At 42.3% G+C, this 12,097-nt stretch overlaps 1 long non-coding RNA gene across 1 annotated transcript in view; it reads right to left on the minus strand.

Annotated features, from left to right (window-relative positions):
- Positions 1 to 5,206: 5,206 nt before the first annotated feature.
- The window catches only part of LOC115076491, a 47,137-nt gene continuing 40,246 nt past the window's right edge, over positions 5,207 to 12,097 (minus strand). The window contains exons 3-4 of the long non-coding RNA XR_003852777.1: positions 5,844 to 5,905; positions 5,207 to 5,629 (exon numbers count right to left, since the gene is read on the minus strand). This is a non-coding gene — a long non-coding RNA (uncharacterized LOC115076491). The remainder of the gene's footprint in view (positions 5,630 to 5,843; positions 5,906 to 12,097) is intronic.

Consider the following 12,097-nt stretch of genomic DNA (forward strand, 5'->3'; position numbering starts at 1 on the left):
TTCTAGTGGCGATTAGTTCAGCGCGCCGCATCTCTGAGCTCCAGGCTTTGTCCTGTCGGGAGCCATATCTCTGTTTCACTGAGGAAGGGGTTTCCTTGCGCACGGTACCTTCCTTTCTACCGAAGGTAGTCTCGGCCTTTCATCTCAATCAGTCGGTGGAACTACCTTCCTTCTCGTCGGAGGACTCCAGGCAGCTTCGCACTTTGGATGTCAAGCGATATCTGGCGTCTATCAATGATTTCCAGCTCTCGGATCATTTGTTTGTCCTCTGGTCGGGACCTAGAAAGGATCATATGGCTTCCAAGACCACCATCGCCCGCTGGCTGAAGGGAGCGATTGCCTCTGCGTATCTCGGGGCTGGTCGACAGCCACCGCTGGGGAGTTAAGGCTCACTCCCTTCGGTCACAAGCCATGTCTTGGGCAGAAAGTATGTCGGTATCCTCACAGGAGATCTCCAGGGAGGCCACTTGGAAGTCGCTCCATACGTTTTCTAGACACTATTGTTTTGGATGTCCGGGCTCCCGTTTTTGGGTCCTTCGGAGATAGTGTCATTCGAGCAGGGCTTTCCTCGGCCCACCCATTGTAGGGAAGCTTTGGTACATCCCACAGTCTGGACTGATCCTGGTACGTACAGGGAAAAGAATTATTCCTTACCTGCTAATTTTCGTTCCTGTAGTACCATGGATCAGTCCAGACACCCACCCTGGTGATTGGGGGTTGTTGTTGGGGTATGCCTCTGCTCGTCTATTCTACTCTTTCTAATTCTCTGCAGCACTCCCTGGTGCCCCAGGGCTTGTTGGTTTTACAGTCCGGTTCGCAAGTTCCGTTTGGGTTGGTTAACTCAGTTCAAATTTTTGATAGCAGTTTATTCAGATATCTGCTTACCTTCAACAGTAAACACAGATGCATAAACCTCGACTTCCAGGCTTCATGGTTAAGACAGCAGTGTTACTGGAGTTGCCTTCTCCTGACTGGTAGGACAGTGATGTATACAGGAGCTACCTTCTCCTGGGCCTGGGCTCTGCCTCTTAACCTCCACAGCTGGGTACTGCCCACAGGAGTCTCCCTGCCCAGCAGGGTACCGCCCACTGAGCTTTTTTTTTTTTCCTCTCTGGGGATTAAGGTGGACTAGGCTCTAGCCTGGACCTGCACAGATTAAAGAAGGGATCTAGGAACATTCCTTCACATGTGATGTTTAGAAAATCACATAGCAAAGGTAACACATGTTTAAACTGACTTACTCATAGTAATAAGTTGGTTACCAGAGTGTATGAGCTCAGATTGGAAGCTTTTCCTAAACAGAATTATATTTTTATAATTATTATTATTATAATATTATTATATATTTTTTATATATAAATTTATATATATTTATAAATATTATAATATATATTAATATATATAATTTATATATAAATATAATTCTATATTTTTTTAAAATATATATATAATTATATATTATTATTATAATATTATAATTATATTCTCTCTAGTTATTCTGTCTTTTCTCAGCTGCCTTTCATTAATCCCTCTCCCAGTTCTGATTTTCCCTGTTAAAATGTAACTTTCCAATCTTAAACTGTTTACTGTAAACCGACATGATGTTCAAAACTAATGCCGGTATATCAAATGTTTTAAATAAAATAAATAAATAAATTATGGGGATCCCACACAATTGAATTTGATGGCAAATCTGTTTCCAAGGCCAACAAGATTTGGCTGCAAAAAAAAAAGAAAACTCAGCCATTGCTTACAGCCTGATGTGTCGTGAACTGGTTTTTTTTTTTTTTTTTTTTGTCTTATCAGCCCTAACCCTTAAGGTAGGGGTCCCTAAACCTGTCCTGGAGGGCCACCAGCCAGTTGGGTTTTTGGGATATCCTCAATGAATATGCATGAGAGAAAATTTGCATGCACTGCCTCCATAACATGTAAATTTTCTCTCATGCATATTCATTGAGGATATCCCAAAAACCCGACTGGCTGGTGGCCCTCCAGGACAGGTTTGGGGACCATTGCCTTAAGGAGTGGGTTAACTCAAAGAGGAAAATTCTTCAAGTGACTCTTTTTGCTGGGGTCTCATTAGATTTGTGGCTTCTTTCATATCTGTGGCTAATTCACACTGGTAGGTGGGCATCCCATCCATGCTGACCTTTCTGAAAAATGGTTTGGGACAAGGGCTGAGTGCTTAATTCCCTGGGGGGGGGGGGGTGTCACCATTGCACCTATTTCATGGTACAGTCATCAAATTCAGAAAGTTTGGGGTTAAGTGTATTTGCCCTCCCTGTGGAGCTCCAAAGGAATCTGGATGTGGGTCTTAGAAATCTTGTCTCCTCCTTTGGAGATGCTTAAACACTTTTTGTTTTGTTTTAAGGATATTCCTTTAAATTGTCTCCCTAATGGCCTGTGCCCAGAGTTATGGACCTTTAATTGGCAGTGATCCCTCTTACAGGTCGATACTGTAAGACCGCGGGAGAGCGGACGAACGCCCGCTTTCCCGGCGCGCGCACCAGCCCTTTGCCGGTGCGAGCGATTCAGTATGCAAATTAGGCGACGCGGGAAAAACGGGGAAAAAGAGGCGCTAGGGACACTAGCGCGTCCCTAGCGCCTCCTTTTTGTCAGGAGCGGCGGCTGTCAGCGGGTTTGACAGCCGACGCTCAATTTTGCCGGCGTCGGTTCTCGAGCCCGCTGACAGCCACGGGCTCGGAAACCGGACGCCGGCAAAATTGAGCGTCCGGTTTTCGGCCCGACAGCCGCGGGCCGAATTCAAATTATTATTATTATTTTTTTTTTTTTTACTTTTGGGGACCTCCGACTTAATATCGCCATGATATTAAGTCGGAGGGTGCACAGAAAAGCAGTTTTTACTGCTTTTCTGTGCACTTTCCTGGCGCCGGAAGAAATTAGCGCCGACCTTTGGGTCGGCGCTAATTTCTTAGAGTAAAATGTGCGGCTTGGCTGCACATTTTACTTACTGGATCCCGCACGCATACCTAATAGGGCCATCAACATGCATTTGCATGTTGAGGGCGCTATTAGGTGCCGCGGGTGGGCCGCGTGTTTTCCTCCCCTTACTGAATAAGGGGTAAGGGAAAACACGCGTCCAGAGCAGGCTGACAGTGCGCTCTGACGGAGCACACTTTACTGTATCGACCTGTTAGTCTTTCCACAGTGTTGATCACTTTTAACCAGTGCCATCCTTTTTATCCAAGGTAAATTTTTTTTTTTTTTTTGCCTTCAGTAAGTAGGCAGAATCTCTTCCAGTGTCCCATAAAGAGGAATGTGATGGTAAGGGTAATATCTCCCTTTATTAAAAGTTCTTGATCATTCCCCATGTATTTAAAAGATGGCTAATCCCTTTTAGCTAACTGATGGGCTTTTATTTGGCAGACCTCACAGAGAGGCAATTTTAGAATCCTCATTCATGCCAATCAAGCAGATGATCCCCCTTTAGCCTTTGAAGGGTCAGCTGGTTTCAAGGGTGCTTCATGCTCATTCTAAGAGGGCTCCAACTTCCACTTGAGCAATACCTGCTGCTGAGGATATTTGCAACACTGCCACTTGGTCTTTACAGTCTCTCATAGACACTACGGGTTAGATGTGCAAGCCAAGGGGGAGATACTGCCATGAAACAGGCATTCTCAGAGCAATCTTATATTCCTACCCATGTTGGAATGGGTTTGGATGTGTCCCACTAATCTGTACTGGTGTAGCAGGATAAAGAAGGTGAAATTCAGTCTTACCTATTAGTTTCCTTTTCTTGAGTCTTGCTATACTAATCAAGGACTCTCCTGGGAAGTCAACGCCTGCAGTGGATCTTGAGTTTGGCGGAATATTTTCAATTTCACCTTCAAGGAGCACCTGAAACTGCTGCTGGGTTATTTTTCTCCTTTGGTGCTGCTTGGCATGTGCAGTGTCATACAGACATGGGATTCTGTCCCCACTGAGCAGAAATTGCTTTCTAAGCAAGACAAACGGGAGTGTTTCTCTGTCTCTTCCGTTTACACAGTTTATTGCTCCTAAAGTTATTGGTTTATAAGTGCTGTTGGTATTTGCCATTGCTTTGGCATAAGAATATTGACTTGCTGGTGCAGTACCAGCCTATATACCAAGTGCTGTTGTCTCAAAAAAAGGGTGTGTCCTCTATCTCCATCTGCTAGTGGGTGGAGATAACAGCTTAGACTGGACTGGTCTAGCAGAACTTGAGGAAAGTAAATTAACAGGTAAGATTAAATTTCACCTCTTGTTCTTCTCGTTTCCATGTAACAAGATAGTTGGCTGATCTAACTTTATATGTTAAGATCGGAATATTCAGTATGTTTCATGTGGGATTGTAGGAGATATCAGAAGTTGTTACCACTGTTTTGAAACCAAATGTGAATGCTGACTTCATAAGATGGATTCTGCCATGTATGTTTCAACAGAAGGATAAGATGAGGAACTTTTGACCAGAATGACAATACATGCTCAGGTTATCTGATCTACCTGTTTAACTAAGGGGTATAGCTTCTTTCCACAAACAATGCTGCCCAGGACAGTCACACAGACACGAAAAGAACCCAAATCTGCCCAAGACAAAAGATAAACTACCAGACAGGTCAGCTCACAGAAAAGTGCTGATGACACCACAAGACAAGAGGTTACAGGACCAAGATCATATCCTGGGACCGGGTCGCCACGCCCCCCCTCCCCCCACCACAGGGAGGTCTGCAGTTTGAAATGGAGAAATGACCCAGTCTGTCCTGCTGCTTGACTATGCATGAGCTTCTCATATATTCATTCTTTGTCTGTTAAAAGCAGCTGGGGAGAGGGCTTGGGGGCAGTGAAAGAGGAGCCATTAACATCTGAAGTCAATGCCCAAGCCAGCACCCCTGTGATGAAGCAGACTAGCTCCAGTGTCCTGCGCATGGAAAAAAAACTCTGCTGTTACTTGGCTATTTTGTCCTGAACCTGTCTTTTTCTTCTCCAGGGCTCAGACCAGCCTTAGCCCACCAAATGATTGGGGCCGAGAGCACCTGCTTCTTTTGACAGAGGCTGCCTACTCAGAGACTGCTTTAGGGTAAAACATAAGGCAATCTAAAGTTATGGGGTTACTTAGCTAGTTGCTTAGGGTATATTAATAAACATAAGTCAAGGTCTCATTTATTTATTTATTTATTTAACAGTTTTTTGTACCGACCTTCATAGTAAATTAAACCATATCGGATCGTTATGTTATGTTAACATAACATATCATGTTATGTTAACTTTACTAATGATGCAGAACTTTACGCAGTTTAAACTAATGCTGAGCAGCAAGGAATGTACTTATATGCATCAGCCTCAAGAAGGAAAACATGGAGAGGAAGATCTAATCATCTGTTGTACCTTCTCAATAGTAATTACCCTCCTAGTGTAGAAAATATCTCATTTAAAATTGGTTCATGGGTTTTGAGTATGGTTTATTGCCTACAGGGTTTTATGGACCCAAAAAACAACAAGGTAGGCGATCCAGTGAAGCCGTGAGGAAATAACAAAATGGTGGATGCCACAAGAGAGTCTTTTTCAATATTTAATCATGGAGACGTAAAATATCATGTACAAGTGCCCGACTCTGGCGGAGTTTCGCCACCAATGGTGGCTGCCTCAGGGGCTACAAATAAACATATAAAATGTTTAATAAATCATAAATACCTTTTAAAAACATGAATATTAAAAACATAAATAATAAAACAAACTCACAAACAAAATAATTTTAAATCTTCAAAAAACATAAATAAATAACTTATAAAGACAATGGAATAAAAGCATACAAATAATTCAAATCAACACAAAAAGAGCCAATGTGTAACATCAAAAGATTGTACCTTATGATTCAAAGAACAGTGTTCAGGTGATGGTCCGAATAGAATCCACTGTCTATATATATCTAAAAAATATATGTATTTAAAACAAATGATAAATAAAGGTCAGCTAAACATTATCAATGATACTCAATATGAAGGATAATATCCAAATCCTTCTTATTATTAAGATCAAAATCCCCTTTTTTTTAATATAAAAATCCGTTGAGTTCCTAAGTGGAAATATATATTAAATTGTATTAATCAGTTAATCTATTAATTTCTTATTAAAAAATATTCATATATTTTGAATACTTAAAAATTATTTTGTATGAATGATGTATTTATCTTAGTGTGTCAAAACTGAATCAATTTGTTTTGGGTAATTCAAAACAAAAGATTTTTTTCTCTATTTGAATAATACAAAAATGCTCAACCAAACACAAAAAAGCTTATGAAGTATGTCAAGTAAGCAATCTGAATCAGTACTATGGATAAAGTGATCCCAAAGTGGTCTTAGAAAGTGTAGATCAGATATAAATCTAAATGTGAGGGAGTGTAAGAAATCATAAAATAGTGCAAAACGAGTCGCGATCTGAAGTGGAAATGCAAATTAAATTGAACACTCATACCTATTGATTATGAAGTGATAAATAAATCTCACAACCTGTATATGCATATTTCAAAGCAACTTATTTGTATGTGCAACGACACTGTTCGTCTCCTCTCATTGAAAAACAGAGAGTAGAGACGCCGAAGTGGACGCCATTTAAAGGCGAATTTGGCACCAAGAATGTGTTAATCAACCTAGTGGTGTGGTTAGGTAAATTATCGTGAACGAGTGAAAAACACAAGAAGAATCTAAAAATCTTCTAACAAAAACAATCGGTACACTCACTGCCGTGTAGTGTGTATCGGAACAAAAATTATAAAAATGATTGAAGGACAGGTGTTGTTCAACACTGAAACAATGGGTATTATAAGACAGACTCTAATGTACCTCAAAATATAAACAAATTATAAATAATTGAAATACATATTTAAAAATATTTAATGATATTTAGTATGAAGGATTGCATCCAAATCGCTTTTGTTTGTGAGATCAAACCCCCTTTATTTTAAAAGGGAATATAAACAATAGGTAAGTCGCTTTCAAATATCCACACACGGGTTGTAAGATTCACCCATCACTTCATAACTTTTTCACTTGAGATCGCGATTCGTTGTGTACATAAGTAAGATTTTCACACTCTTTCACACGGAGATTCATATTTGATTTACCTGTCATGCGACAGAAAGATATTCTTACCCTACTTTGAGATCACAGTGAGACAGGGTTTGATCTCACAAACAAAAGCGATTTAGATGCAATCCTTCATACTAAATATCATTAAATATTTTTAAATATGTATTTCAATTATTTATTCCTAATCCCGTAGTAAGAGGGCCTTTCTATGCGTACCCTTCCATACCGCTCCTGTCCTGTACTATCCAAAAGTGTATGGAAGACGTCGCAGACTTAATCCTGATAGCCCCATCCTGGCCATGTACGCCACCCATCCCCCTAGGCCACGACATACTACTTCTCCTGTCGCAGGAGGGGTATCCCTTCGACATCCAATGCAATCCACTCTCCATCTTACAGTCTGGAGATTGAAAGGACCCTACTAACGAACAAGGGGTATCGCATGGGGTTCAGAACATCCTGATCTCCTTATGTAAGAGCTCCACAAGGAGAAACTTATCATCTCAAGTGGAAATGATACTCCATCTGGTGCTGGCAGCACCAGGTAGACCCATTTACCTATTCACCCAAAACCCTGCTGGGTTACCTTCACATTCTTTACTAATCGGGGCTGGCAATGGCCTCGGTGAGAGTTCATGTCAGTGCAGTAGCAGCCTATCACCGCCCACACGGTCTACTGGTATCGTCACACCCACTGGTCTCTCGTTTCATGAAAGGCCTTCTGCATCTCAGACCCCCCAGTAGCAAAACCACCTGTACCATGGAACCTAAATATGGTACTCAAACGGCTTATGTTACCTCCCTTCGAACCAATGGAGGGTTCACACATGAAATATTTGATATGGAAGGTGATGTTCCTTGTGGCTTTGATGTCGGCCAGAAGAGTTTAGTGAATTGCAAGCTCTGGTTCACTACCCTCCTTATCTGCAGTTTCACCACAACAAAGTAACTCTTCAGACTCACCCTTCTTTCTTGCCTAAGGTGGTCTCGGTGTTCCACCTCAACCAGTCTACTGCTCTTCCAACATTTTTTTTCCAAATCCACACAACAATGCACGAGGATGCCTGTTGCATACCTTGGACTGCAAAAGAGTGCTTACTTACTACAAACGGAGAACACATACGGATAACAGAGCTTCTCAGCTTTTCGTTTCGTTCAATCCAAATTCACCATTGCCAATTGGATTTCCCAATACATCCAATTCTGCTACTCCAAGCACGCCCACTCACTTCCCACCAAAGTGAAAGTGCATCAGATTTAAGCGGTAGCTATCTCGATTGCTCACCTTCGGAGCGTGCTTCTCATGGGCATTTGTACAAATTTCAAATATGTGTTTTCTTTTGTACATTGCTTAAAGCTAGCGATTAAGAAATATTAATAAAGATAAAGACACGTGTATTACATGAAGTAATTAGAGAGCAGAAGCTTCTCTGTTCCTATAACTTATCTACTGCAGTGCTCCAAATAAAAACAGCAGTGTAACTAATAGTATTCCTTACCTACAAGGAATAGTTTGGAACAATGTTTTAGTCACAGGGAACTGAGGTGCTGTTATACACACATTATACAGTACATATACATAATCCAAATAAACCCTATGTACCAAGAGGTGTTCTCACTCAAACCTGAGGGGCTAAGAGACGAAGAATTGAAAGCCACAAAGCCCCATAAAAACAACAATAATAATTGAAAACCACAGCTACAGGGGTCTCAAGATGAGGGATTTTCCACTCCTTCCCAACCAGCAAATGGAAATCATGTAATTTATATGCTGGGTAGGGCAAGGGAGGTGTATATGGCTTGGAGCCTCTAAAAAGGTGATAAACTAAATCCAATTAAATAAAAAAACAAACGGGCCGATACGGTAAAGCGCGGCCGCGGTTACCCTGTTTCTAACCCAATTTGGACGCATAAGGCAAACTCGCGATTCAGTATCCGGTTTTACGCATCCTTAGCGCTTGCTGAAATGGACACGTATCCATCTCCGCCTGCCGCATGTATGATATGTTAATGATCGATTTAGCTATTCCATCCCCTACAGTAACGTGCGCCCAGATTATCGCCTTTTTAACCAGCTTATTTGCTGCGTCTTTAACCTACATATTTACCGCCTACCCTGACCCTGGCGTTAGTGTGGTGTTCAGTCAGCTTCCCGCTGCCTTGAGCGCCCGGCTGGATGTCCAAGCCGCGACCTCGGATGTCCGGCCGGACGTTCATGGACCTTCCCGCTGCCTTGAGCTTTATCTTCGCCCTCTCTGGATCTCTCTCCTTCAACCTTCTCTGCAGAAAAGTCATTTAAAACATGTTACTTTCACTCTAGTGCCGGGCGGGCCAGGTCAGCTGGGAAGGCCCAATCTGGGCCTGCTTGCCCTGCCACCACAGGCATAGAATCGGAGTTCTAATTTCATTAGGAGGCGCAGCAATCCCTTCTCCACGGCTGCAAATGGAGCAGTGGAGAGTGGAATAACATCGATCTCTTTCGCCAGCCATGACGTGACTCAGCTGACCGAGGTGATAAATGGGGTGAAGAGGACGAAGACTGACTCTGTAAACAGCTGTTACTTCCATTCTAGAGCCTTGAGCGCCCGGCTGGACGTCCAAGCCACGACCTCGGACGTCCGGCTTGGACGTCCAGCCGGGCGCTCAAGGCAGCAGGAAGGTCCATGACGTCCGAGGTCGCGAACCTGAAAATATGAATTATTTATTTATTTATTTATTTACGTTTTTTTATATACCAACATTCAGGACGATAGTCCCATCATGCTGGTTCACAAGAAACAGGGGTGCAATAATAATAAAACTTTACAATTTGAACAATAGTGCAGAAAAAGCAGTTACATATAACAAGGAAATCAATAACTTGGAGTGAGAAGGAAAATGACAAATTATAAATGAAAATTATAAATGAAAATTATAAATTGGAGTCCACTTTTCAAAAGGATTGGGAGTGCTAAGCTCAATTCAAAGTACCTCTCCTAACATTTTGAAATGACAGGTACCAGTGCACCCTGGATACTGTATAGATGCTGTATACCGCTCTATACAGTAAAATGGATTGCGCACGCCTACTGCTTCATGGACGTGCTTTGGACGCCGCTTGGATTTGCGACTAATTTGAATACTGAATCGAGCGACTTGTGAACCAAAATGTGCGCGTGGTAAACGAGCGGGTGCCCGGCACTGCCGCACTGTTTCTTACGCATCCTTGCTGTATCGGCCCGAAAATGGGGAGATTTTGCTTTTTTCAGTGCAAATGGCATTGTCACTATAGTGGAGCACAGGAAAACTCATCCGGAGGGGATTAAAGGACAAGTAATGTCAAGAGCAAAAGCACGAGGACACATGGGTGAAAGTGCAAGAAGAGGAGTAGGGATGGTGAGGAATTATAAGAGGAAAGGAGAGAAGGCAGCGTATGGAAATAAGAGCTGTGGAAAGAGTACAGGAGGAGGGGAAGATGCATATGTCTGTTGTAAAACAGCCTAGGCACACATATATGTGCTCCTCCATTTTAAGCTTGTGTGCACCCAGCAGAACAAAGGGGGTTTTATAACAGGTGCACTTCCACGCCATGACCAGTTTAACCAGGCCAGAGCTAGGTCTTCCAACCTCCCTGATTCTGTAGCTTGTACACCCCCCCCCCCCCCCTCACCTCCCATTATCCCAGACCCCTTACACTCCTCCCAGATGCCTCCATAGCAGAAATAAAATTATGTAGCACTGGACCTGGGTGCGCACGCACATCTCTTGGCCACGCCCTGGAATGCCCTTGCCCCACTCACATCTACATTCTACCCCTTTTTTGTCTGAAGTGAGATATTCGCACATCAGGACTTATGCACGCATGAGGGCGGCTTTTAAAATTGGATGGACACTCACATGTCCTACATGTGCATGCATCTCCCAATTTTGGCGTGTACCTGGTTTTTAAAATTCACCTTTAAGTGAGGAGCAGGTACCCAGGAATGAAAACAAGTTGGAGCACTGAATGTAGAATTTGGAGACTAAGATGCATTTGGATACAGGAATGGTGCCAGAGTATGAGGACTAGAAGGTATGACCAAGCTCTGGCAATTGACTGATGAGACTGCCTTAGTATGAATACAAGTCTGAACAGAAAACAAGATGGCTGCTGGGGAGAATACCAGGCAGAGGGCTGAGAAGACTGTACTACATGTAGACTGGAGGAGAATTCAGCAATGGCTCCATGGGGAAGGATTTAGAGGAGATAGGAGGGAAGAGGAGATGCTGGGAGAAGACATCATTAAAATATTCAAATCCTTGCCAGGAGTAGATGAAAAGTTGTATGTCCCTCTTCATAAACAGTTTGGGAATCCCTGCTTTAATATCCTGATCTGCTTAATATTTTCTTTTTACTATGCTAGTTTCTGTCCACCAAAATAAACTGATATTTACCCAAAGAAATTGTCATTTTTTTTCCCCACTGATTTTCTCTTGGTTTTGTTCTTGTACTAAATACTGATAAATTCTCAGGAGAAAAAAAATAAAAATAACAGATGGTCCCTGTATATATTGAAACCAACTTTCTAAATTCTGGAATCTATTCCAAAATGGGTGCTAGGTCATGGTTTCCCACTAGATGGCAGACCTGGCTTTTAAACTAGTACTGTCCTAGAAGATCAACACACTGTTCAGGAGTCTGCGGAGGTAGAGAGTGTGACTTTGTCTTTATGTTCAAAGGCAAAACATCTTTGTAACTAACAGGTAGACCCTTGAGATCTGAGATGATTAAGCCAAAAGAACATTTCCATGTCCACTGAGAAGTTTCAACTAGTAGTGTGTACACGATGATTAATGCATACAGTGGCAGATTGGGAACCTAAAATGCCTGTGGATAATCTGAAGACAAATATACCCACCTAGTCCACCCATACCTGCCTTTTTATGGAGCAGGAGAAACATTGAAATCAGTATGTGGGGATAGTTCAAGGGCCCTGGAAGACCTATGCTCCAGATCTGTTTCTTTTTCAGGGGATGGAGACCATTACTTTTTCAGGGTGGATGGCAACATTGG

The sequence above is a fragment of the Rhinatrema bivittatum genome, chromosome 1, assembly GCF_901001135.1.
Source record: "Rhinatrema bivittatum chromosome 1, aRhiBiv1.1, whole genome shotgun sequence".
Lineage (NCBI taxonomy): Eukaryota > Metazoa > Chordata > Amphibia > Gymnophiona > Rhinatrematidae > Rhinatrema > Rhinatrema bivittatum.